A 23,236-nucleotide genomic window follows, 5' to 3' on the forward strand; every position below is an offset into this window, starting at 1 on the left:
GCACTGATGTCTCTGCGGGTGGGAGATTTGAATGAATACTTTCTCACACATTGAGTAGGTGCAGGGTCTAAATCCACTGTGCCATCTCTGGTGCCTTAGCAGATTGTAAGATCGAGTAAACCCTTTCCCATACATGAGGCAGGTGAGCAGCCTCTTTGCAGTGTGACTGTGTCGGTGAGTGTCTTACTGGGAGGGTAGGTAAATTCCTTCCCACAATCCCCATGTTTGCATACCCTCGCCCTGGTCCAGTCATAATGGTGTCTTCCCAGATCACATGACTGGTTAAATATTCGACCACATGTGAAACATGGGAATGATTTCTCTGGGCTGGGAATGCTGCTTTCCCCTTCCTTATTAACGATAAGGATCAGGACCTGCAGAATTGGATGACTCTGCAGTTGATATGATGTTAATGTTTCCCATCTGGGAACTCTCACTCTCTGTAAAACAATTTTTCCCTATCATTACTACAACTCCCTAAACCAGTTTTCCCATCAGTTCTCCTGAACTTATAAATTTGGACTAATGCAATGACCTCAGTAATGTGCCTTTCTCTCACCTGTTTCTGAAAGTAAATTAGGACCATTTTGAATAACTTTGCACACTTTACCAGAAGAACCCACACCTGTTCTTTCATTTAAAAGTTTTAACCCATGAGAAATTTATTACCTGCTCCAATGACAGTTATAATGGTCTGACCACTTCTACGGAGCCAGTGCAGGTCAATTCTGACAGCTATCAATAAATTGTGCCAGAACAGGATATCCCACAACAGGAAGTGCTCTGACACTCAATGCCCTTGAGTTGTGTTTTTTTCGTAAAGCCCCTCATGCATCTGGCAATACAATTGAAGATATTTTATACAGTAACCTTACAGTCTCAATTGCCAGTTAAAGTCCATGAAGCAGCCAGTTACATGCACCAGTGACTTGAATTCTGACGACAGCATTTCCCTGGCAGGAGAGATTGAAGAGCATGAAACTGTCTTCTCTGGAGTATCTAAGAAACACTTGAAATGAACAAAATTCTTCAAGAGCTCGATAGGACAGATACAGGAAGGATGTGCTCCCAGGCTGGTGTATCTGGAATGAAATCAGCACTAACTGTGGTTTCTTTACCCAGCATCCTCTTTAGCTGCATAAATGTTTAAGATATATTTGCTGCTCTAATTCCACTCTCTTGATCACTCCCGTTTGTAACTGCTGTAGTGTTGGGGGGCATGCAAATTGATAACATTTGATTCAATCCATCCCAAAACCCCTCTGTGTCTGTGTCTCACTTTTGTTCACCGAGACCGTCATTCAATCTGACCCCTTCACAATCCCTGCTCTGATATTTCCTTAGAGGGCTCAGAATAAAATGTTCACACAAGGACAAAAGGAGGCTGATGGGCTCATCACCTCACTGAATGCCATTCTTTACCTTAACCCCATAAACCTTCCCATTCGTCCTCTCCAATAACTGTTCAATTGAATTCTCTTCATTGTACCTGACTCACCACACTTTTTGGCAGTGCATTCCTGACCATAAACTTTCTCTGCATGAAATTGTTTTGTCTCATGTCACATGCGCTTCCTTTGTCAATCCCTTTACATCGGTGCCTCCTCATTATTGATTCTACCATGCATGCGAATAGTTTGTCCAAATCAACTCTCACTGGATCCCTCTTGGAGGTATCTTTACCCAGTATCCCCCGGGATGGTGAATATCATCTCTTCCTGTCACAGGAGACCAGTGCGAGACCATTCAGGTGCTCTCACTGTAGGATTGTGTTCAGTACACCATCCAGCCTCACTGTACTCCAGTGAGAGGCCATTCACCTGCTCTGAGCGTGGGAAGCAGTTCACTCAGATATCCAGCTTGATGAAACACCGGTGAGTTCACAAGTAACCACAGTGATTGGATTTGTTTTGTTTGTTCATGGGATCACGGCATCACTTACTGGGGCAGCATTTGTCATCCATTCTGACTGCCCAGGAGATGGTTCAGAGTCAATCACATTATTCAGGGTCTGGATTCACATGTCGGTTGGACCAGGTCAGAATAAACAGTTTCACAAACCCAGTGACATGAAGAGTTGTTTTCTGGTCTATTATCCTATTTCAGAAATAATAATGAATAATTTTTGCAGTTGAATTAAAAGTGAAAGACCAAAATGGGTTTTAGTCTGATTGAGCACGTCCTCCTGTTTTCTCAGTTGTTATTGACAATCTCATTCCCCTCGCACCAGAACCTGTTCCAGAGAGTGTTACAGAAAAGGCAGAATGGTCAGCTGCAGCTGGTCACCTGACCAGTCACTGGACCCAGAGGTTCACTCTCCACAGATGTTGCCAAATCTGCTGACTTTTTCCAGCAATGTCTGTTTTTATTCCTGATTTCCCAGCATTTGCAGATGGTTAGTTTTTCAATATTGATCTTGTCTGTTGCAGAGGAGTTTATTAATGAGTTTGGAGGGTTTTGGAAATTGCAAGTTAGGCCACAAATCAGCCATGATCATCCTGAATGGCAGAGAAGGGTTGAGGGGCTGAATGGCCTCCTCCTGTTCCAATGAAAGTTGTCCATCTGCAGCTTGTGGTAACATTTCCCCTCACTGTTCACATCACATCCATGTCTAACACACTGTTACTGACTGAACAAACCTCCTGTGTTTGAGTTAAACCTGCTAATGTTCAGTGGCTCCCTCTCCTGCCTCTCGGATTTAACTCTCATCATGGAATGCTGTCTCGTATTACTGCGGGAATGCCCACAAAGGGCTCAGCCTGGATTCTGTATCCCCTGAGACCCACAAACCCGGTTTATTTCCTTCTTCCTCTTTCATTCTGGCTATTGAACACTCAGTTTCAATCCAATCTCCTGTCATGATCTTCAAAATGTCCATGTGGGTGGACTAGAGGCAGCTGGGATTTAATGAAGAGAAGTGGGGATTAGGCAGAAGAATGAGGAGAGCTGACAGCAAAGGCAGTTCTCATTGTAACGGCAGAGTTTCTCCATGACCCAGTGAGTGGTGAGGCACCTGAGATTGTGGGGGAGGCAGATTTGGGATCAGGGATTTGGAAAAGCACTCAGACACTGACTGACCTGTCCATCTGATTGTTAACTCAGACAAAAATACACAAAGAAAGAGGCACATTTAGATAGCACCTTTGATGACCTGGGGCAATGAAACATGCTTCAAACCCAATGATTTCAGCCTCAAATCTCTGAAAATACAGACACAAAGCTTCCTACTTGAACCAGGTTGTCTCTCCAGCGTCCTTTTTTCTTGAGAATAGAGTTTTAAGCTGTGTAGCCATTCCTGGTGATTGTAACCTCTGTGTCCTTGTAAGATGTATGACTGAACCTTTATTTTCCTGTTCCCTGTGAGCGACATCAGCAGCAGAAACAGGTCCTGACCTGTGTGGGTTTCGGTTGGAGTATTTATATTTACAAATTCATTCTCACCCTCACGTACAGTGTGAAATTGCTGTAAAACAGAAGGAAAGGAGTGAGAGAGCAGCCACAGAAACACAAAGGCAGCATGTGTACCTGAGCTGAATGAACCTGGCATGAGGAAAACGTGTCGACAATCACAACTAATTAGAATGACAGGATCTCTGAGGTGCACAAAGAGACTATTCGGTCCATCGAGTCTGCAATGACCCTACCTCCATAACCCCACATTTACCATGGTTAGCCCAACCCACCTAACCTACACACTACAGGCCATGTTAGCACGGCCAATCCAGCAAACCTGCACATCTGTGGGAGGGTCACATATTATGTCTAAATGCTCAGGATTGTGGATGAAGGCTCACAAATACTTGACTCTGACACAAATGCTCTGTTTTTTTTTCAAAATAAAATCTGGGGGAAACTGCAACTGGAAAGATTTCTGATTATCTCAGGAGGAAGAGAATTCAAAACTCGTGCCATTGACCCAGGGGGGTCCAGTGATAGTTACAGATGTCTGGGAACCATCAGAAATGTAACAGGTTGTGAGCAAGGTGGGGGTGAGACAAGGACAAAAAGACATTCTGTCACACGGGGGAAGGCAGGAGAAATTAAACAGCAGAAATGGTAGTCCCTCAAGGCCACAGGGAATGGAGTTAGGGCTGGGAAAGAAACAAGGTGAGCAGCTGCCAAAGAAATACTTTGAAAAAACAGATTATAACAACATAGAGGACAGAGTTCACAGTCTGAAATTGTTGCTGTCATTGGTGAGTACAGAACGCTGTAAAGCCTGGATCGTTCTATTACAGCCAACACATACAGGATGGACAAAGTGGCCTCGATCTGTGCTGTAACTTACTGACAAATTTATTCTGACGTTTTGAATTCAGGTCGGCTGATATTCATAAATTCTCAAATTGGACTTGAGTTTAATATTCTGGAGAAATGTCAAATAAATCGCAATGATCCCATTCTGCAGACTTTAGTCCATAGCCCTGCATGTTCTAGCGTTTCAGTTACATCCATGTCCTTTTATTCTAATGTGATGCCGACTACTGCCTCTACCACCCCATCAGTGAGTTCTTGCTCCCCACCATCCACTCCCCTTCTTTCTGGGAATTAGTTTCAATCTAAAACCTCCAGTTTCTGACCTCTCTGTTATGAATAGCTCCTTCCTAGCCACTCGATCTGGATTCCTCAGCATCTTATCACTTCAATTAAATCTCAGCTCATCCTCGTCGGAAAACATCCCCAACTTATCCAACCTTTCCTCAGAGCCGACATTCTCCAATCATGGAAACATTCTGATCAATCTCCTCTGTACTCTCTCTGGTGAGAACACATCAACGTGGGGACTAGGAGTGAGTGCAGTACTTTAACCATAGATTAACTGGTGTTCCTGACATTTCCCGTGTCACCTCCGTGTTCTTGTGGTTGTCGCTGATACAAGAAGTGTCCTGGTTTTCCCACATGGAACTGGATGTGCACTCCATGGGGCTGGGATTCCCTACCATTTGTTAACTAATCCTAAATTAACTCCAGATTAAAACAAGATTATCAGATACCCAACAATCAACTTGTTCCATTATTCTCAAGTCAATTTAAAAATTATTACTATCTAAATACCACAGGCTTTAATTTGCTGAACAAGTATTCAGATGTATTCTCTGTTCGAATCACTTGAAGATTATTACCTTCAGCTACATTTGGTGAATTGAACACTGATTGTAAATATATGAATATCAAATGGATTTGAGTTTGATGATAATTAATCTAGTCTGACATTCGTGTTGATTAATATCAATATAAACAGCAATAGGGTTGATTCATACCTGCCCTCTGGGCAATTAGGCATGGGCAGTAAATGCTGACGGGTCAGCGACACCCTTATCTTGTGAATGAATAAAGGAAAATAAAAGTCTCTACCCAGTGTGAATCTGCACATGTTCAACGATGTTGTGAACATTTCCAAAACTAAGTTCTCTATATGCAAAAAACATTATGAACTGCCAATACCATTGTTCATTACTTGGTGAATAAGAGAAAAAAAATCCTTCAACTTGTGGTTATGAGTAAATTCACTGGTGTCTCAGCAGGATGGATGCCTGAGTGAATCCCTTACACCCCCCCCCCCCCCCCCCCCCACACACACACACACACACACAATAGACAATAGCTGCAGGAGTAGGCCATTCAGCCCTTCGAGCCTGCACCGCCATTCAATATAATCATGGCTGATCATTCCTAATCAGTATCCTGTTCCTGCCATATCTCCATAACCCTTGATTCCACTATCTTTGAGAGCTCTATCCAACTCTTTCTTAAATGAATCCAGAGAGTGGGCCTCCACTGCCCTCTGGGGCAGAGCATTCCACACAGCCACCACTCTCTGGGTGAAGAAGTTTCTCCTCATCTCTGTCCTAAATGGTCTACCCCGTATTTTTAAGCGGTGTCCTTTGGTTCGGCACTCACCCATCAGTGGAAATATGTTTCCTACTGCCAGAGTGTCCAATCCTTTCATAATCTTATACGTCTCAATCAGATCCCCTCTCAGTCATCGAAACTGAAGGGAATACAAGGCTAGTCGCTTCAGTCTTTCAGTGTAAGGTAATCCCACCATTCCAGGAATTGACCTCGTGAATCTACGCTGCACTCCCTCAATAGCCAGAATGTCTTTTCTCAAATTTGGAGACCAGAATTGCACACAGTACTCCAGGTGTGGTCTCACCAGGGCTCTGTACAGCTGCAGAAGCACCTCTTTGCTTCTATACTCAATTCTTCTTGTTATGAAGGCCAGCATGCTGTTAGCCTTCTTCACTACCTGCTGTACCTGCATGCTGGCCTTCATTGACTGGTGTACAAGAACACCCAGATCTCTCTGTACTGCCCCTTTACATAAATTGATTCAATTGAGGTAGTAGTCTGCCTTCTTGTTCTTGCCACCAAAGTGGATAACCATACATTTATCCACATTAAACTGCATCTGCCATGCATCTGCCAACTCACTTATCTTGTCCAGGTCACCCTGTAATCTCCTAACATCCTCATCACATTTCACCCTGCCACCCAGCTTTGTATCATCAGCAAATTTGCTAATGTTATTGCTGATACCATCTTCTATACCATTAACATATATTGTAAAAAGCTGCGGTCCCAGCACGGATCTCTGCAGTACCCCGCTGGTCACTGCCTGCCATTCCGAAATGGAGCCGTTTATCACTACCCTTTGTTTCCTATTAGCCAACCAATTTTAAATCCAATCCAATACTTTGCCCCCAATACCATGCGCCCTAATTTTACTCACTAACCTCCTGTGTGGGACTTTATCAAAAGCTTTCTGAAAGTCCAGGTACACTACATCTACTGGATCTCCCTCGTCCAACACACACACACACACAGAGCAGGTGAACAGCTTCTCCCCAGACTGTCTGGTTTGGCTCGTTTCCAGGTGGGAATTGGTAAATAATTCCCTTCTGGCATTCCCCACATTTCCAGAGTCTGTCCCTAGTGTGGCTGCACCAGTGTTTTCATTTCAGATAAATGCTGGCAGACTGTTATACACACCGTTAGCACCACCCCACCAACCGCTCCCCCTCCCTCCTCCCAGAACCCAGTATAAAGCAGTAAATATTATCTCCTGCTGTGGAGGGACAGCCTGTACTGGTTTGAGTAGGAACACTGAGCAGATTTACCTCAATGACAATTTAATCGGTGACCAGATCAAGTTAAGTAGGTCCAAATAAAATGCATTATAGCACAGAAAGAGGCCCATCAAATCCAAGCTGGCTCTCTGTAGCAGAATCCAACATTCACATTCCCCATCCGTCCCCCAAACTCTGAGATTTTATTTCCCTCAGACCTGATATAATTGTTTTTATCAATCATTCATCTTCTCTGCTTGCACCACCGTAATAGGCAGCATGCTCTGCAATATTTCCAGCCAATACAGCAGAGACACTTACTCATCTCCCACTTTCTGAAAACCTCACATCTGGTCTTAATTCTTGTGCCATCACCTATCGAATACAGGTATTTTTGTCTGCTATATCTAGGTGTTATAATCTTATACAGCTTTATCAAAAATATATTCAACTTGTTTACTTCAAAGAAAATCGCAATTTCTTCAAATCAATTCAGTGACTGCATTTTCTTCATCAGTGAACTATTCCAGTAAGTCTGTACGCCACACCCTGAAGATCACTCATATCCTTCCTTGTTGATGCCTATTCTGTTCCACAAATCCAGACGAGACAAGTTTTCTGCACAACAGCAGTAGCTTTATTATCGGACAGCCGGCGAGAGCTTCAAAGTGTCTCTAAAGTAGCCGAGTGTCTACTTGCAGAGACTCTTCTTCACGAACCTCTGCCTTACCCACAGAGACAGTATATTTAATAGGAATTAGACAAAGGCATATCAGCCACATGGGCGATTGTCAACAGATAGTTTAAAGTAGGTAATTATGACTTTACAAAGCTTGATGAATGGCGATGTTCTGTGATAACGTGTGATGGATTACAGAAACTGATTATCGTATTGTTCATGATTATGTCTTGATGGGACGAGATTAAGGCAGAAGGGTTCTTTCTTCAGTAAATGGGGGATTCACTTACATATGCTAATATGGAGGGGAAGTAAGACAATGGGAGCGGGAGGCAGTTTAACAGGGTTGTGCCCAGGGCTCTCAGTCTTGTCTGGAAAAGGCAGATTCCTCTGTCTGGGATTACGGGGGAGTCCACATTTTTTCCTGCAATACGTTCTATTTCGAAGGTACAGTCCGCCTCCCCCTACTGAGGTGTTCTGTCTGTGTTGTAAGAGTACAACAGTAGTAAGACTTTTGGCAGGAGAATGTTTAACCCTTGAGTCGCCAATGCATCCTGAAAGAAAGCAAAGTAAGGAACAGGTCCCTCTGTGGTATTTTAACTTTCTCACCCTGACCAGGAATCTGGTGACCAAAATTAGATGCAATGATTGACTGTGACATAACTAGAGCTTTGTCAATGGTCAGCATCTTTTCCATGAGTTTGTTATCATTCGCTCTATTAATGAAGCCAGTATCCTTTACGTTTACTCAAAACACTTTATGTTCTCTCTCCTTTAATGATTTGTACACATTGTCCCCCATTCCTGCTGTCCTACTCCCTGTGTCTGTGCCATTCAAACATATATTCCCTTTCTACATTGCTTCTCTCAAAATTGTCAACTTACTGTGTGTTCTAAAGAAGAGACATATTCCACTCAAAATATTATCTCTCCCTCCACACATTCTCCTCCCCCCCCCCCCTGGAAAACAGAACAGTACAGTACCGGAATAATCGGCCCACCATGTCTGTGTGGATCATGATGCCATTCCAAACTAATTCCATCTGCCTGTATATGATCCATATCCCTGCCAACCCATGCCCGCTTATGTGTCAGCCCAAATGCCTCTTAAACATTGTGATTGTTTCAGCTTTTACCATCTCTCAGGCAAGTACATTCTAGTCACTGACCACCTTCTGCATAAGAAACTTGCCTGACACAACTCTCTTTAAACTTGTTCAGGTGTTGTTGGAAATGTTCAGCAGGTCATGCAGCATCTGTGAAGAAAGATCAGTTAATAATTAGGGTCTGGTCACCCTTCCTCAGATACGTTATCGCTGATTTATCTTCACAGATGCTGCTAGACCTGCTGAACTTTTCCTGAAAATGTTTTTGTTTCTGGTTTACAGCATCTGCAGTTGTTTTGGTTTTCATTTCCTTTAAAGGTGCCCCCTCTCCCCTTAACTCTATGGCCTCTAGAATTTGTCGTTTCCACCTTGGCAAAAGATTCAGATTATTCACTCTGTCTGTGCCTCTCGGATCACTCCACAGCCACTGACTTTCCAGTGACAACAATCCAAGTCTTTCCAACCTCTCCCAATCCAGGCAACATCCTGGTAAACCTGTTTCCAACCTCTCCAAAGCCTCCACATCCCCCTTATGCGGTGATCAAAATGGCTCACAATACCACAAAAGTGACCTAATGACAGTTTTATATTCAGTCCCCTGACAGAAGAAGGCAAGCCTGCCATCCAGCTCCTTCACCACATTCAGGGAGCTGTGAACTTGCACCTGAAGATCCCTCTGCAACCAATGCTGCTCAGGGCCCTTCCGTTTTGTGTATACATTCCTCATGCAATGTGCCTCCCAAAATGCATCACCACACATTTGTCCAAATCAGATCTATCTGTAATTTCTCCGTATAACCTTCTAACTGATCTTTCTTGCTGCGTCCTTTGACAACATTCTTCACTGTTCACAGCTTCATCAATTGTACCATCTACAAACTTGCTAATTAAGTTGTTTATACTAATATATGTTGCAAACAACAGATGTCCCAGCTCTGACCCTTGTGGAACAGAGGCACTGGCCACAGACCTCCAGCCAGCAACATGCCTCTGCACAACTGTTGCTGGGAGAAGTATCAAAGAGGAGCCTGTGTTTAGCAGCACACCTGACCTTTATTCAACGCTCCTTACTTAAGCATGATGGGAGAGTTCCATCTCGAGAACTCTGTGGCTTCCCCAGCCAAGTACAGCTGGGTTTCCTTCATGCGTTCCGGTAATATTTTCCCCCGACCCGATCTCCTGGGTTTGGAATGTCAGCTCGGATATTTCTGTGCTCCCTTTCCCAGTTTCTGATTCTCTGTCCCTCTGCAACTTCCCCTCTCAGCTCATGCAGTTGCTTTGCCAGTTCTTTCAAGAATTGTTTAACCCTATCCTTGCCATTGCACATCTCGGGCACTCCCAATACCACACCCTGTGGTATCTGCATAGTCCGTCCGATCACTAATTCAAAGGGGGACTGCCCCGTTCCCTTTGCTGGGTTTGACGTCAGTTTCATTACAGAGTACTCTAACCCATCCCTGCCTGCCTCTGTCAAGGGCTTAGTCAGACTAGCTTTCAGTGTCTGCTTCATTCCTTCTGCTGTACCTGAGCTCTGGCCGTGGTATGGGTGATGGGATTTCTGTTCAGTATCAAACAGGCCACAGAGCTGTTTAACTATGTTCCCTGTAACATGTGTCCCTTGGTCAGAATCTGTAGGGGAATGCTTCCACCCACTGAGTAAACATGTTTATTAAGACCCAGCAGGATCTCCTTCCCTGGGATTGGGTTGAGGGTGGGTGTAAAATCCATCTGCAATTGTTCCCATGGGCCCCTGCGTCCCTGCTGCTGCCTCCATTTTACCCTGATTGTTTTCCCTGGCTCATATAGTGTGTACATGACTACACCCCTTCAACAAAAAGCTGCTATATCTCTCCCTGTTCCAGGCCTCTCCCTGTAGTGGAGCATCTGAGATTGCATTGTATCCTGCCCAATATGGGCTGACCCATGATATGTTTTTAATAATGTTTGTCTTTTACAGTCTGATGGCACTGCTGGATAATCCAGACTCTGTCGTGTCCTATTACTGCCCCACCCTTTTCCCATTCCTCTTTCTCCTGTTGTGGGACTGTTTCTGGGAATATCTTTAAACCTTCCTCTCTCACTTCTGCAGCTACTGCCACTGCCATCTCCTCAAATGTCTGCACTGTTTCAGTCAGTATTTCGCCCGCCTTACCCACATATTCACTGCCCTGCTGGTGTGAGGATTCTACTTTCCTGTGAGCTCTAATCTTCATTATTGCTGCTTCACTGGGAAAGTTAGCTGCTTCCACTAACTTTCTGACCGGTTCTTCATGCTCTGTGTGGCCCCCAGACAAGGTGATGTACCTCACCGAGCCCGACCAACACATGGTCATGAACAATACCAAAGGCATGCTGACTGTCTGTGTATATGCTGACTCCCTGACCCCTGGCTAATGTCAGTGTTTCTGTCAGGGCTTGTGATGGTTCTGCCAATTCTGGATAATTTTTCACAAAATTCCTCCAATAATTAAACAATCTAAAGTTTGCCTTACCCCTTCGCGATATGCAGGTGAATAGTTTTAAAATCATGGTCTTTCGTTCCACTGGGATTATCCCCTCTGCCTTCCTGATTTGATCTCCCTAATATGATGTCCCAGGTACGTCTCTACCTACCTTCCCAGTTGCACTCTCTGTGGGTTAATTTTAAGCCCGGCCTGCCTGAACTGACAATACTATGTTTAATATTTGGATATGTTCTTTCTCACCAACTGAGGTAATGAGGTGTTGGTAAGATTAAATAGACTAACTCCATCAGCCATACATCGGTGGGATATAATGGAATATTACGGGATCCCTGAGGTAACTAGATCCAGGTGTACTGTTTTCCTTCGACAGTAAACACCAGCTTATTCTGCCATTATGGACCAGAACGCATTCACAATATCAAGGGCTGAGACTATATCCTGTTGCGATTTCAATCCATTAAATACAGTGGTGTGGTTCACAACTGTAGGATACTCTTTAATGGCAGATTTACTGAGGGAGGTATAATCAATAGTGAGGTGGGATGAGCCGTCTGGATTCAGTGAATTAGTCTGGGATACTGTCGGTCTGACTATTCCCTGCTTCTCTCAATCTGTTACTGTCACAATTACTGCCTCCTCTGCCCCAGCTTTAATGGGATCCGGTTTGTGTGGGGAGTGAGAGGGCCCTTGATCTTTACAGGATCTACAGATAATAACCCACATTCCTGTTTGAGTTACTCACACTGCTATTTGGGTCCAAGCTATAACTGCCCAGATTCCCTGACTGTTCCAGTCTCCCTGCAAGGTAACTACCCTGGAGATGTCGCCTCTCCTTTTCTTCCTGTCCCGGGCCTGGTCAAGTTGTTCCCATGTTACAGTTCGTGTCTCTACAGTTCATGTTCTAAACTGGCAACTCCCAGAATGGTCCCTTCCTCAGTTTCACACTCCCGTATCTGAATATATTTTGCCATATCCGTGATCTGCGTCGGGAGAGGTTTATTTCATCTAGCTTCCTCGATTCCCTCTCCAACGGCTTTTATTTTAGTGATTGAGGGGTGAGGGGCAAATTCATATTGGTAACTGATATAAATGCTCCTGAGGTAATATTATGTTCTGCTGGTTCCCAAACAGAGTATCAATGAATATTCATGGGATATGCATGTGCCTACGTGAACACAAGCCACACACAATGTGAACATCTATCTCCCTCTCTCTGCCTACGTCCCTTGGCTATGTGCCCTTTCCTGCTTCCCTTGTAACATTGTGGGTCTGATTACCCTCCCTGTACTGCAGTTATTCCTCTGTGTTTCTGCGTTTGCCTCAGCTCCCATGACCAATTCAGCATTTGGTTAGAATTATCTCCCACTGGGAGTCCCATGTTTATAATTACAGTTAAATAGGGTCCCATGTCATCTTTTAAATACATCAAACCTATTTCATCATCACAGGCTGGGGTTTGGTAATCCCCCGTGGTCCTTACACACCTCAGGCTTCCTCTCTGTATGATTCTTGATATTACCCATGGGTCCCTGAGTCACCAAGGTTATTTTAGCCCATTCAGCCTGTCCCCTCCCCAGTGTGTCCCTGTAATATCTGTAAATGCCTGGAGCCACTGATCGGCTGTGCACTGGGGGTAACCGGCTCACACCTCCACCCTCTCATTGCAGAGACAGGTTCTGCTGTACACTTCAGGACATCGTGGCCTGAGAGATCTTGGCTGACACCATCTTTGGTGAGACTGTGTACCTCAATTAATTCATCCATATTGTCTCAATAAGGCCCATTAATACCACTTCTCTATCAGGCTGGATGTTCATTCACCAACATCTGTCGTTCAGCGGGTAAACGGTTCAGGTTTAGTTTCTGTCAGTTCCCTTTGTTGCCACCTTCTGTCTGTCCAAGTTGAGCTTTGATGCCCAGCGGTGCCATAGACACGGCCTTCTGGGCCTTACAGGGCGGTGGCTCATCCCACCCATTGTTGTCCCTCTGTCCATACGTGGGCGCTTCAACATCTAACCCGTTCCAGCCAGTGTCACCATCCTCACTGCCTTCTGAGGAGAGCGGGGCACAAGGTACCTCCCCCACTGTAACTACCACCTGGCCCTTTGGCTTTCAGGCCTCACGTCTGAGAGCCACCACCTTCACTTGTTCCTGTTTCCCATAATAATGTAACACATTCCATCATTCCAGGAATAAAACAGAGCAAAATGTGAATTTGGTTTTACTTGAAATATTTATAACTTGACATTCACTTAACATATCTATAGAAGTGAGAATTGTACTGTGATTATTTAAGTGAATTTAACATAATCATACAGTGAAAATAACTCTTAACATCAACGACAATGAATGAACTGAATAATATGTGATCATTTGTACCAGTTCTTGCATTGAAAATTCGATTTTATTTTAATGCTTGTCACCCATTACACCATAGGCATTGTTATTAGGGAATAAAGTAATGGAAGGATATCAGAGAAAATAAATAGACTTTAATTTTAGCTTCACTGCAATAATGAACCAAAACAATATTTGGAAATATGGTTGAACTACATAACAAAGTTTCCAGTGTCATTATTGACTTGAACACTATTTTAGTTTGCAAGTTGTTTTGCTCTAAGTATAATTGGAAATGAACTGTGATTATGAATTGACCATTTAAAATATACTTTGAAGAGAATAATTAGATATATTTTTGGAGGAAAGTAGGGAAATTAGCCGAGGAACGGAGGAAATAAATATGTATACATTGATATTAATAGTTTTAAAATGTTTGGAAGTTGACTGCGATTATTTGATTGAGAGAGGCTGCATGATTATAAAGACTAATTCACCTTTTTCATTGCATTGTTGGTTTCACTGGAATTTGTTGTGGTCTAAGCTCTTGTTGTGTGCAATGGACTGTCACTAATAGCTTAATTAACCTGCGAGTCCCTGATCAGGTTTCCTTTGTCTGTAAGTCAGTCTGTAAGTGAGCGACACACCTGCTTTTCTGAGGGGAAACAGAGACTCTTTTCAGTGACAGAGAATGGTTTGTACCACACACCATTAGCAGGGAAGGGTTTTTCTAACGAATTCCAATCTCTATCTATAAATCTGATGGTACCTGTGTTTGTCAGTTTGTGGAGGATTCAGCACCTTTGTGCTGAGCTGTTTTTATACAAGCAGTTGGTTCATTATGTCTTTGCCAAGAATGTTGTTTACTTTCCCCTTTTACTGTGATTCTGCAGGTTAGAATATTCTGTGAATCAATAATGTTCAGTAACTGAACATTGAATGGTTTTGACTCTAACAGTGCAGTGGCTTTGTTTTCAGCTCATTATTCATTTTTTATTTCCTGGTTGTGTTGAATGTTACAGAAACAGGCTCTGAGCAATGTTTCCATTCACTTGTGTTGGAGTCACTGACAGCCACGTGGTCAGTCAGTTTCAGGCTGATGGATCAGTTTCTCTGTCCTAATAGATGGTGGCCACTTGCTCAGTTACCAATTGCTCACCTCAGCATCAGTCCATCAGCTGCTGAAACCCTCCATCCAGCATTTGTTCCCTCTCACCATGACTATTCCAATATAGTCCCAGCTCGTCTCCCACATTCTACCTCCATTACCTCATGATCACCTCAGATTCTGCTGTCTGTGTCCTTGCAGCAAGTTGTGTCAGACACCTACCACAGTTTTAACCTGATCTACATTATGTTCAGAAAGATATTTTCAAAATTTGGTTCACTGCTTTTAAATCTACCCGTGACTTCACCCTGTCCTCCCTGCGTAGTTCCTCACCTCCCTGAGGTATCTGCACTTATCCAATTCCAGCTGCATGTGAGTTTCTTGTTTTAATCTCCTCCCTGTTGGTGGCTTTAGTTTCAGTTGCCTTGAACCTAAACGAGGTAATTCTTTTCGCCCATTCCCTTCAGCACTCCTTAATTCTACCTGTTTGATCAAGGTTTTGGTTTCCGCCCTTTGTAGCTCGGTAACAGCCTTGTGGTATCATTGCTGAACTGTTAATGCAGAGACCCAGCGAATATTCTGGGGTCTCTGATTCGAATCCCCCCACGGCAGACGTGGAACATAAATTTAATAATCATCTAGAATTATGAGTCTATTGATGTAATTATTCTCGATTGTCAGGAAAAACCCAGCTGGATCACTGATGTCCTTTACGGAATGAAGCTGCCACCCTTACCTGGTCTGGTCTACATGTGACTCCTGACCCACAGCAATGTGGTTGACTCTTATCTCCCTTCTGGATAATAAATGCTGCCCACAGCCAGTGGCACCTACATCCCAGTAAATTAATTTTAAACAAAGATCTCATTCCTTGGATTATGTGAGAGAGAAGCAGAAGGTGACCATTCGGCCCCTCGAGCCTGCCAACCATTCAATAAGACCAGGCCTGATCCTTAGTGATTTGTATTCCATCTCCCCCCAATGTCCCTTAACAAGAATCTATCAACTTGTGTCTTAAAAATACTCAGTGAGCCCACCTTCTGGGGCAGAGAGTTCCAAAGTTGCACAGCCCTCTGATAGGAAACAAATATCATCCTCACTGTCCTGAAAGGGTGAACCCAATTTTAAAGCAGTTCCCTCTAGTTCAGGAATGACCCACAGGAGGAAACATCCTTTCCACATCCACCTTATCCAACCATTCAGGATGTTAGATACTTCAGTCATGTCAGCCCTCACTCTTCCAAACTCTAGCTGTAACAAACCTATCCTGTCCAACACATCCACATTTTATTTCTGTCATGCCGGGTGTGAGTGGGGTTGAAATGTTGTGTTGTGTTTATTATGCAGTGAATGTGTTGCTTCACTGTGTGGGGTCTAAGAGTGAACATGAGCCATACTAGCTTTCCTGTCTCACTGTATTACATATATCTTACATCACAGTCGTGTTTCCATCCCTCCCTACCTCATCTAACTAAAAAGAATGACAGAGATCGAGAAAGGTTGTTAGAAAATTTGTTGTTGCATAAAAGGTATTTGGTCTGTTTGTAGAGATTGCATTGTAATTGTAGTAACCAGTTAATTAAAATTTACTGACAAAATATTTTAAGAGGATCTACTGTTGGTTGTGAAAATGCTGCTGGTTCATATAAGAGAGGGCTGGGGTTAATACTGTATTCGGTTTTGATGAGAAAGTTGAGCATGGTCAGATACTTTTATCTTTTTCAATCAGGGGCAGAGATTGCAGCTAGGACAGTGTGGAGCTGTTTTGATCTTGTAGACATTTTTAAAATATTTATTTGATGTGATGTTGGTGTCACTGGCTGGGCCCAGCATTTATTGCCCATCCCTAGTTGCCCTTGAGAAATTGGTGGTGAGCTGTCTTCTTGAGCCGCTGCAATCTGCCTGCTGTGGGTATATACCTTTGGGGTGGGGATTTCCAGGATTTTGACCCAGCGACAGTGAAGGAACAGCTACATATTTCCAATTCAGGGTGATTAGTACCTTATAGGGGAACTTGAAAATAGTTGTCTTTCCATCTAGCTGCTGCCCTTGTCCTTCTAGATGGAAGTGGCCATGGGTTTGAAAGGTGCTGGTTAGTGAATTCCTGCAGTGCATCTTGTAGATAGTATACACTGCTTCTACGGAGCATCAGTGATGGTGGGGGATGGATACCTGCGGATGCTGTGCCAATCAAGCGGGCTGCTTTGTTCCGGATGTTATCAAGTTTCTTGAGTGTTGTTAGGGCTGCACTATCCAGGCAAGTGGGGAGTATTCCATCACACTCCTGACTTCTGTGTCTGGTAGCTGTTGGAAAGGCTTTCAGGAGACAGCAGTTGAATTACTCTTGTAGCCATTGTGTTTATGTGCTGAGACCAATTCAGTTTCTGATCAATGATTATTCCTAGGATGTTGATGGTGGGTGTTCAGTGATGACAACACCATCGAATGTCAAGGGATGGTGGTTACATTATTTCTTATACATGATGGTCATTGCCTGCATTTGTGTGGGATGTATGTTACTTGCCCCTTGTCATCCCATACCTGGATATTGTCCAGATCTTGTTGTATTTGGACTTGGACTGCTTCAGTACCTGCGGAGGTAATTAATTATTAACGTTCAATAACCATGAAATTATGCAAATTCCTTTTTCTATCAAATGCCATGGACTGTATCTTGTAGTCACTCTGATATTCACTTTGGTTATCTCCTTACGTTCTTCCTGATTCAGACACAAATGTTTGATCATCGATCAGGATAAAATTACATAAATTTCTCCTTCTTCAATGTGCACTGATAGATTTTCAAAATCTAAGTGTTGCTAACATCTAATTATTGTTCAGTTCAGTGGGGGGTAGAAATGTGTAATAATGGCTCAGTACATGAAGTAATGTGAAGATATGGCAGTGTACAAACTCACAATCATTGTGAATATCATTTTTTATTTTAACCATATCAACACAATTGAATTGATTTAATTATATTTCACTTCAATGCTCACATTCATTGTATTTCTGATCACAATAAGAGTGGACTATTTCTTGTGACAAAATTATTTAAAATTCATGTCACTTTTTAATGGACACAAAATAGAATGAACACCCATTTGTTCTCTCCTTTACCAATCACAGTCAAGTTTGAATTGTACAATGCTAGCTTGATACAGCACGGAAACAGGCCATTCAGGCAGCCCGGCCATATTCCCTCAACTAAACTAGCCCCATTTTCCTGTGTTTGTTCCCTCTGGATGTTTTCTATCCATTTAACTGTCCAAAAGTCTTTTAGATGTTATAATTGTACCATCCACCACCTTTCCTCTCACAGCTCATTCCATATGAGCCAAACACACTTTGTGAAAACAGTTGCCTCTCAGATCCCTTTTAAATCTTTCCCCTTTACCTTAAATATAATTTACACTGCAGAATCTTTATGACTGCAAAGTTATTAAAAGTTGAGAGGTATTTAGAAGCAGCATAATAACATTCGTAGTTTAGTCAGTGACCGGAAGCAAATAAATTCAAGATATTGTGAACATTACAATGAACAACAGATACAAGTTGAGAAAATGTTGGATTGAAAAACAATTCAGGAGACACTTAGATATTTTCTAATCAACTCTGAGGTGCTTTGACACATCTCTGTTGAAGGTTGGAATTGAACCCATACCTCCTGGTCTTTCAGCACAGACATTACCAGAGCCCTACATAATGTTCCTATGCAAGAAGGGCAAGACTATAATCACATACTTACTGTGGTTACTCACATGGAAAACTGCTCAGATATTTATTGTGATAAGCAGACTAGGATTAGACAATTCCAGTGTGGAATGGACCGATAAAAGGAATTAGTAATTTCTACAAATGTTCGAACGAAGCGACAATGAGCTTAAATAAATATAAATCTCATGATAATCAAGTAATTAAATATGTCTGAAGCAATTATTTATGTATTCAAAATTAAACTGCTTTGTAATGCACATGAGTTGGAAATAAAGCATTAGTCATTCAATGTGACTATTAAGCGAAAGATAATTTTCCTCATTTTCACAAAATTATGATTTCGAAGAATTCAAGATTTATTGTAAAAGAATAGAGCAAACATTTGTTAATTCTGGTTTGTGTACACAAGAAACACGTGAAATTGATATAATGTTTAACATGAAAAATACTTAGCTCTTATCGTAATAATCAGAAATATAGAAATGTTAGTATTGAAATGAAATACAATCAATACAAGAACGTAAAAAACTGTGGATACTGGAAATCAGAAACAAAAATAGCTGATAACAAATTTAAGAATGATGAAAAACCCTTATTGCAATGTAATTGTGCAATATGTTTGAAAGAACTGAAATATTGATGTGAAAACTAGTTAGCCATCTCTTAATTGATAAGACTGATTAATAATCCTTTGATTAATATGAGAATTCAAATGAAAGAGAATAAGATAGTTACTATGAGTGTTGGGTGAGAAAACTTTGCTTGATTGCAGGTGTGTTGACCTGAAACGAGTGTAAATATTTCATCATGATACTGGCACTAAGAAATAATAGATTCAACTCTCATGATGGTGTGATAATTGAAATACAATTAAAGAATAATTAATGTTAGAACTCAACACTTAAAATGATTCAATATTTTCAAAGCAGTTTTTTTACTGGATATTCATTAAGATCAGTCAACTGAGAATTAAAGTATTGGGTTAATTTCAAAACAAAAATCACACCTTCAGAGATTATTCATCAGAATAGTTTTGTCATTGAAAGAAACCTCAATTATTCAAGAATTCTGCATTTTCCTCATTTTCTGTCTTTTTCCCACAGGGATCTGCACTGGAACCCTTCTGTTTGTGGGACAAATATATGTAAGTGACATGGATTAAAATCTAATTTGGTGAGTTAATAAGTTTGCAGATGATACAAAGTTCAGTGCCGTTGTGGATAATGTAGAGGGTTGTCAAAGAATGCAGCAGGAAAACGATAAATTGCAGATATGGGCAGAGAAATCAAAGGTAAAGCTTAATCCCTACAACTGTGAGGTGTTTCACTTTGGGAGCTCAAATATTAAGGAAAAGTAGGTAATGGCAGGACCCTGAACAACTTTGTTGTTCACAGGAATCTTGGCATTCAAGACCATGGCTCCCTGAAAGTGACCATGCAAGTAGATAGGGTGGGAAGGAAGGCAAATGACATACTTGCCTTTATTGGTCAGGGAACTGGTTACAAGAGTCAGGATGGCATGTTGCAACTTTATAAGACTTTGGTTAAGGCATACTTAAAGTATTGTATTCACTTTTGTTCGCCACATTATAGGATGGGTATGGAGGCTTTGGAAAGGGTACAGAGGGCGTTTACCAGGATGCTGCCTGGATTTGGAGACGTGAGAAAAACTCAGTTTGCTTTTTTGTGGAGTGGTGGAGGATGGAGGAAGAATTGATGTAAGTCTGTACAATCAGGAGATACATAAATAGGGTTGACAGTCAGAATGTTTTTCCCAGAGTTGAAATGTCAAAAGTATGTGACATGCATTTAAGGTTAGGGGAGACAGTTCAAGGGGCATGTGAGGAGCAATTTGTTTTTTTACAAAGTGAGTGGTAGGTGTCTGGAAGAACTTCCAGGGTTGATGGTAGAGGCAGATACATTAGGGCTTTTTAAATGTTCATTTAGATAATTTGGAAGGATTTGGACCAAGGGTAGACAGAAGGGGTGAGTTTATTTTGCATTATGTTCAGCACAAAGTTATGGGCCAAAGGGCCCATTCCTGTGTTGCACAGATCTTTGAGAAAAAACTTATGTCTAACATATGACATTTAATCTAATCAATATTTAGTCACTGGTGTCAAAGATAGGAATAAAATAAGTAGAGAATTAACTTGACTCTAATCTAAAGATATAGTTTGACATTTACACAGGTAATGCTTTGGTATTTTTTTCTGAATTTTCAGATTTGATGGAGATGTGTTGAAAATGTTTGCAGTTACTGATCTGCTGAACCAAAATTACCCCTTTTAATCTGATGATTGGACTAGAAACCTTTTAGAAAACTTGAAAATATTTCGTAAGGTGAGATGCATATCATAATTTAATCCTATATTTCTTATTGCCAATACTCTAATAAAAATTTTTTTCACGTCTATGCCAAAAAGATTGATTTTCTATCCAATGTTCATTGGAAATATCTGAATGCCACTCGTTTCAACAATCAAAGTAACCATAGCCTCATCGATTGATAGATATCTAATGACATTTCTCCAATAATTAATGTTAATTTCGGCACATTGTATGTTCAAACAGCAATGTGAGATTTCTCTTTAATATTCAGTTCACTGACAGCATATTAATAATTTAGTTATTGCTAATATCTAATAACTGATCAATCCAGTAAGGGATATAAAAGTGGAATTATGGCTCAGTGCATCAGCTGATGGAAAGATATTGCAGTGTTCAATCTCCCAATTATTGTGAATATCGATGTATATTTTGATTTGATTTGATTATATTTTTCTTCCACGTGAAGGTTTATTGTATTGCTGATTTCAGCAAGGGTTAAATATGTTAAAGCTAAAAAATTCAAATTTGTGACTTTTTTTGTAAACACGAGAAAAAAACTTACATGTGTTTGTTCTTCCCTTTATCAATCAGAGTACATTTTGAATTGTTGGAAGTCGTACATTTGTGTAAGGAAGGGGAGCTGAATAGTCACAGTGAATAACTTTTTTTTGGTGATTCCATCTGCTGCTAAGCATTCTAATTATCTTTTCATTCTCAGAAAAATTGTTTTAAACATATTCAGCAGTTGTATTTTTCATGAATTTACAATAAGCGCATGATATGTCTATTTATTTTTCCTTCAATTGTCACGATATTAATTTTTACGTAAGAGCCTATATACTTAGTACCATCATTATTGTGAATTACCATTTCATTCTCAGTCCACTGCATAGAAACAGTCGAATTAATTCCAAGCCCAATTATCAGAGTGAACACTGGTTAGTGTTCATTTGAGTCATCACAATTAATTATAATTCCACCCTTCCTTGGTGGGAAACTAATGAAAGGAACCTGTGGAGCTCCAGTAGAGTGTCTCCCACGAGACCGGGAAGTGTGGGTTGAGTTCCCATCTTCAACAGAGATGCGCAAAAGCAGCTTAGAATGGTGATTAGAAAATATCTAAGCAAAGTTTGAATTGCTTTTCAATCCAATCTTGGATTTGCTCTGTCTGTTGTTCATTCCAATAATCACAGAATCTGCAATTTATTATCTTCAGGTCATTAATAAATGTATATATCACATTACATTGTCTCTAAATTTTAGATTTGAGGACACTGTAGTTTTTCAAATTTAAAATATCTAAATAATGACATTCATTTTATTTAATCAAAATATCTTACTACTTCCACTTGTCTCACTTTGTGTATGATGGCTTCAATGCATTTTGCTAAGCAATTCTACTAAACATAAAGATTTTGTTGACTTTGAATAGTATCATTAGCACTCGCTTATCAATCTATTCCGAAACCAAAGAATCATAGAATCCCTACAGTGTTCAAACAGGCTACTTGGCTCAACAAGTCCACACCGACCCTTCGAAGAGTAACCCACTCAGACACATTCCCTTGTTCTATTACTCGACATTTCCCCTGACTAATGCACCTAACCTACACATCCATGAACACTATGGGCAATTTAGCATGGCCAACTCACCTAACCTGCAGACTTGTATACTATCACAATGTTATTGAAATCAATGCTCACACAAAACACTATTCATAAAGCCAGACAATGGTCTCATGATCATTTAATTACTGTTCAGTGGAATAATCTGAGTAACTGTCTTATTGTTCCTAAGATCAATCACCACAGTAAGCATCTGATTATCATTCCCTCCAGTAAATACAATGAGTGTCTTCTGAAATTTCTGTTCTGTAATTATCCAAGATACGTATTGCTCACAGCAGTGTTTATTTTTCATTACGAGTAGCCAATGATGCTAACAGCCATTGATCTTGATCTTATTGTTACTGAGTGCAGTAACCACAGTAAACATTTGGTTATAATTCTTGCCAATAAATACAAGAGCTATCCTCTTACTTTTCAGCCCAGCAATTACACATGATACTTGTTACTCAAAGTAGTATTTATTCTTTATTACCATTGGCCAAGAACACTAACAGCAAGACTTGTCGATAGTCCTGATTTGTTCATGTTTTCAAACAGGTTTTCAGTCTAATTATTTCAAAAAAAGAGTCAATTGACTTAGTTCAAATGTAGATGTAAACATTTTCGGATCATTTCCATTCAAAGTATTTATTTGCTTATTCGGATCAAACTTGAATTTGCTTCTGTAAATTCAATTTACTGTGTTTTCCATTCATGGAAGTACTCGTTAATTGGTCCTTATTTTCATCTTAAATCTGATGCAAATTTGAAATACTGATTACAGTGAAAATTATATGAATTGTGGGCGGCGTGGTG

At 41.2% G+C, this 23,236-nt stretch overlaps 1 long non-coding RNA gene across 3 annotated transcripts in view; it reads left to right on the forward strand.

Moving 5' to 3' along the window:
* Positions 1 to 23,236, forward strand: part of LOC148147069 (uncharacterized) — a 62,155-nt gene that overhangs the window by 31,428 nt on the left and 7,491 nt on the right. Inside the window, exons 5-6 of one of the 3 annotated variants that reach the window (XR_015760235.1) lie at positions 19,586 to 19,626; positions 20,707 to 20,824. This is a non-coding gene — a long non-coding RNA (uncharacterized LOC148147069). Of the gene's footprint in view, positions 1 to 19,585; positions 19,656 to 20,706; positions 20,825 to 23,236 lie in introns of all 3 variants that reach the window. The other 2 variants (XR_015760236.1, XR_015760238.1) reach the window with 2 other exon arrangements.

This window comes from Chiloscyllium plagiosum, unplaced genomic scaffold (assembly GCF_037043375.1).
Source record: "Chiloscyllium plagiosum isolate Xiang-an unplaced genomic scaffold, Cpla_swu_hap1 HiC_scaffold_18, whole genome shotgun sequence".
Classification (NCBI taxonomy): domain Eukaryota; kingdom Metazoa; phylum Chordata; class Chondrichthyes; order Orectolobiformes; family Hemiscylliidae; genus Chiloscyllium; species Chiloscyllium plagiosum.